Source organism: Bombina bombina, chromosome 6 (genome assembly GCF_027579735.1).
Source record: "Bombina bombina isolate aBomBom1 chromosome 6, aBomBom1.pri, whole genome shotgun sequence".
Taxonomy (NCBI): Eukaryota; Metazoa; Chordata; class Amphibia; order Anura; family Bombinatoridae; genus Bombina; species Bombina bombina.
The window spans coordinates 90,251,583-90,257,283 of record NC_069504.1 but is presented as its reverse complement, the minus strand read 5'-3'; the positions used below and the strand labels follow the sequence as shown (position 1 = coordinate 90,257,283).

Sequence of the window (5,701 nt, the reverse complement as noted above, 5' to 3'; positions counted from 1 at the left end):
CTTAAATAACGAGTGAGAATACCTTATGTAAGGCCAACAGTGCTAGATATTTAGATATGCACAGAAATACTACTATAACGATTACAAGGAAAGCACTATATTATTGTGCATTTTTCTGCCCGCATTAAAGGGACAGTATACACTCATTTTCATATAACTGCATGTAATAGACACTACTATAAAGAATAAGATGCACAGATACTGATATAAAAATCCAGTATAAAACTGTTTAAAAACTTACTTAGAAGCTGTCAGTTTGGCTCTGTTGGAAAGGTAGCTGGAAAGCCCACTGCAAGTGGCAAATAAGACACTCCCCCCTCCCCCTTCTTTTGCATATGAAAAGACCCTTTACACAAACAGGAGCAAGCTGGAGAAGGTAGCTGACAGTATTCACATAAAACTTTGGGGCTTGGTTAGGAGTCTGAAAATCAGAGCAATGTTATTTAAAAATAAGCAAAACTATACATTTATTTAAAAAAAAAAACTTTATGGGCTATATAAATAGATCATCTACAAAACATTTATGCAAAGAAAAAATGAGTGTATAATGTCCCTTTAAGTACCCTACAATAACTAAAGGTTAGCTAGTAATCTCGATGCACCGTTGGCAGCCTGAATCAAATCACAAATGAGAATGCTATTATAGTAAGGTGAGCATACTTATAGTGCCCACAATCATGACCACACAGCTGCTCTTTACGTTAGTCTCAATAATAGCGTAACGGTATAAAGACTACCCAGTATACAGAAAACTATGTCTCATCGAACATTGGTACAGAGGCGATATCAATCGTCAGCTCTTAAAATACCACTGTTGGCCTGTATTCCAGCTATATGTCAATATTGTTTTAGCGGTTAATGTATCATGCTTCAAAGTAAGGCATCACAGTAAGACTGTCTGTATTGCTAATTAAAAACGGAGGGAATCAGAGTTCTAGCAGCCCTGACATGTTTCGCCCTAAGGCTTTTTCAAAGGTGGTATTTTAGCCAATCAGTGCTCACTCCTCGGTTAATTCAGGTGCATGAGCTCAATGTTATCTATATGAAACACATGAACTAACGCCGTCTAGTGGTGAAAAACTGTCAAAATGCTTTTAGATTAGAGGCGGCCTTCAAGAACTAAGAAATTAGCATATGAACCCTCTAGTTTTAGCTTTCAACCAAGAGAACAAAGCAAACTTGGTGATAAAAGTAAATTGGAAAGTTGTTTAAAATTACATGCCCTATTTGAATCATGAAAGTTTTTTGGGACTTTACTGTCCCTTTAAGAACTAAACCACTACTTCCCAATGCAAACATTAAAAAACTATTTCAATATATTTTCATTATTTATATTGAAGTATTTTCTTGTAATTTAAAAGGAGAAGGTCCTTTAGCAAAGGCCCGGGGATATGCCGTGCTAAGCCTCCTATTAGTGCGTGTCGGGGGCTCTGTGAAGAAAGGTCGTAATGCAGCGAGCTATAGGTACATATAAGGCTACACGTGAACTTTTTCACCTGTAGCAAAGGAACCTTTACATTTGTTTTAATGAAAACAAATATAAATGTTACCCAAATATTCAGTATTTGTTTTGTTAAAAAACAAAGCAAATACCGAATAATGCAGTAGACGAATATTCGGAAAGGTCAGTGCGCAGAGTCCTGGGCAGCTGCAGCTCGACCTCCGTTATGCCGTCCCTCCAGGAGCGCATTAAAAACTACCTGAATGGAGACTCGGTGGTGTCACGACTGCTGGGCAAGGTGGAGGAGAAAACGGGAATAAAGAAGTATTATCTTGCGACAGGTTCTGTTTGCACTTTAGGACTCTACCTTATATTTGTTTATGGAGCGTTTCTAGTCTGCAATCTTATTGGTTTTGTGTATCCAGCCTACACATCGATCAAAGCAATTGAAAGCACAGATAAAAAGGATGATACAATATGGCTGACTTATTGGGTCGTTTATGGAATGTTCAGTGTGGTGGAATTCTTCTCCGATATATTTCTCTGTTGGTGTCCCTTTTACTACCTTGGAAAGTGTGCCTTTCTCCTTTGGTGTATGGCTCCATTCTCATGGAACGGTTCCCAGCTTCATCTGTCCATTTTTCTTGACACACCATTATACTGTAGATAGTGTTGTAAGTGATCTCGGAGGACATGCACTAAGCACAACAGAGGCAATCACAAGGGAAGCATACAAAGGAATCATGACAAACGCATTGGAATCTGAAAAGGACAAATAACTGAAAATCTCTGCCAATGAAGGACTATCAACAAACTGAAAAAATAAAAAACACTTATTTGATATAAATCCGGATTCCCTTTCAAATGCTGCCAGCATTTTCTACATTACAGCCCCCGAACTCTTCGTGTTTAAAGTTGTTGCTATTCAGAAATTATTCTGACTGGTACCTCTTTATGTTATGTAGGTTCTATAGTGAGGCATGTGCCTCCCCGTTTTTTTCTTTCTTCTGCTTGATAACCTTTTTTTTTTCCCATCTCTTTTTTATTAATAGTAGCTTTTTCTGATGGGTCTTTTGTTTTGTGATCTGTTAAAAAATGTATCCACAACAGGAAAGGAAGTGAGCCCGATAAGTTGGCACATCTCTTTAACATTCAGGTTAGACATGTGCATAGCGAAAAAATTTGGTTCGGATCGATTCGGATTTTTTCGAATTTCGGTTCAGATCGATTCAAATTCGGAAAAATGTTAATCAATTCGGTTTGGATTCGAATAAATTTGGCTGGATTCGGTTTGATTTGGAAATTCAGAATTTTGGTAAGTGTTAGGTGGGATGTGCTGTGTATTAGACTAGTATTATGTACTGTATATTAGGTGTAACCCATAGCAGAGTGATATAACCTAATATACTGTACAATACTAGTGTAATTCATGGCCATCCAAATCTACCGAATAAATCTGAATAAATCCGAACTAATTCGGATTTATTCGGTAGATTCGGCACTATTTTAATTCGGAAATTCGAATCTATACAAATCCCGAATTTTACGAATTTGGCCGAATTTCCGAATCGATCCGAAACGAATCGCACATTTCTAATTCAGGTAAACAACTATGACATTTGGTGGTAGACACTGCAAGAAATATAAACATTCATACTGTGAACTTCTGGTCTAAACAATATTTATTGATTTATTTCTTGTGTAACAGTTACCACATGCACCAGAAATACTGCTTATGAGTTCACTTTTTAATGCTTAAACTGTTGTGATAGGAATTTTCTTTCTTGTATTGTTTTTATTGTAATGAGTAAAGAAAGGCACAAATTCATAAAAAAAAAAAAAAAATTAGGAAAACTAATTTTACTGAATATTCTTTTTAAAAAAAATCGTCCATAATGAATTTTTGTTGCTGCAAGTCCAATATTTAGTTTGATCGGGAAGATTGTAATTGATGAATTTAATGCTGTTTATACATGCTATGGATAACATCTGATATCCAATGTAAGAATGGTCTTATCCATATCTGGAGCAGAAAAACATGATTGACTAGGCTGCAATCGAACCCTTAGTGCCTTTTTTTTAATATTATTTATTTAGGAAGCAAATACAACCAGGAACAGAAACATAAAGACTGACATAAATTGTGCTATTCTTGATAAGTATGCAAAAAGAACTTCCCTCGGTTAATGCTGAGAATAAAACAGAAGCAGTGACATAGCTTATCTTCCCGTTTTATTTAAGTTAATTTCTCTTTATATTTATGGCCAACTACAAATGATAAGTCCATGTGTCCATAAGTAAAACGCCCCTCGTTGTTTTAAAAGAACATAGTAAAGAAAAGAAGAGGCCACAGATCCCAAACAATTGTAAAAATAAAGTAGTTGGCAAGCCTGTCACTGTTATAGACTATGTGTTAACTTAATAAAGATGTGCTTTAAAGAGAAATCTATATTGTAAAACTCGGAAAATAACATGAGTCTAGGGTTATTTTATCAAAAAAGAAGGAGTAGCGGAGCACCAGTCCAATTATGGTAAAACAAAAAATACTTTATTTGCTTAACAAGTTAAAAAACAACAACAAGGTGCCATTCTCCTAATAGGAGTCAGCTCATACAGCTGCTGACATGTTTCAGCTATTGCCGTTATCAAAGCTGCTTGTTTCTGCAGGTAATACCCCGCCTTTAAAAAGGTGAACAATGACTCCTATAGGACAATGGATTACATCAAATATTTACATATTAACCATTTCATTACCATCAAAGTCATATCTTGCTGCAGAGGGACCTATAGGCTTAATTTGTGCATACAACCTACCCTAGTATCTAGTGCTACCCTAGAGCCATGCTCAAAGTCAATCTAACCAAATTAGTTATCACTTACTATGCTGGAAACTATTTTTACATAGACATTATTGAAGTCATAAGAGCTAGATAGTGAACATCCTATCTATAACAAGTGTAGGTGTTGGTAAGAACAGGGGGTGGGTGTGATGAATACTTTTATTATTATGAAAATAAAGTTTATATTCACCATTATTCTGAGTGTTTGTTTTCATTTTCTCCCTTATATCATGACTAGGTAAAAGGGTACCTGAATGAAAACAATATTTTTGTAGGATAAGTGATATTTTTATATTTCTCTGATCTGAAATTCTGTCAGTCAGGGAGACTCAAATTAAATAATATTTAGACATTAGAATGACTGGTATCTATAGATAAGATTCAATGGTACTCTCTGTTCTGTCTTATTGTAATAAAACATATGTATAAGTCACAAAGAAATATATATAATATAGTCTGATGATTCGTGAATGTTTTGCCAACAAATCAGAGTTTAATGTATGCACATTCGTATTGACCGGCAAAAGTACTTTTACAGTCTGCTTTGTTACGAGGTGGAGAGGATAGCATTTATGGAAAACGTTGGAGATCTCATAATTAGGCTGCTTAACCTTGAATGATATGTACATACCTTAAATCCTTAGGGTTTTAGTTTAAGTCGGCACGAGTGACTGTTTATGCGTGTGGCTCTGAGCTGAGTATTCAGCGTGTGTGGGGAGAGAGACGCGCCGACAGCACAGCTTGTGCAGCGGCGTGTGACGTCACAGGACATACACGCTTGAGGCGAAGTCCCGCCTCGATGCAGACTGATCCGTAGTTGAATAAACTGAAAAGGTAGAAAAAGCTTAAGAGGTCAGAATTAATTATATTCCAAATGATAAGTAGTTGTAGTGATGATAAGAAATATAACACTGTAATCAATAACAAGAGTTGAATTCCCAAATGGAACTTAGGGATTACTGAAACTTGGCTTGTTGAATCCAAAAAGAGGGATGAATCTAAAAATCCTCAGACTGCAATAATCAAGCAATGCAGTGAGGAATAGGTGTGTCTTAAATAGAGTTTCAGACAAGGGAGGAGATCCTGAATTAAAGGCACAGTCTTAGACAGGATCATGACAGATCCCCCCCATCAAGAACCCCCCCCCCATGAGATCGGGGTCCAGGTTTCAGAGGATAAGACGAGTGAAAATCCGCCAATAGATCTGGCGCAGACAGATCCCGAACTGGAACCCAAGAATCTTCACTATCATCATAACCCTTCCAGTGAACCAGGTATTCTAAAGTTCCTCTACGACGTCTGGAATCCAATATCCCATCCACCTCATAGTCCAGAGGATCGGGTATCGCCGGTCTGTAGACAAGAGGCTGCGGAGTCCCAGTCCCCCTGTAGGGTTTGAGAAGGGAAACATGAAAGGAGG

At 36.9% G+C, this 5,701-nt stretch overlaps 1 pseudogene; it reads left to right on the top strand.

Annotated features, from left to right (window-relative positions):
• Positions 1–1,667: 1,667 nt before the first annotated feature.
• Positions 1,668–2,220, top strand: LOC128664971 (receptor expression-enhancing protein 6-like; annotated as a pseudogene).
• The last annotated feature ends 3,481 nt before the right edge of the window (positions 2,221–5,701 follow it).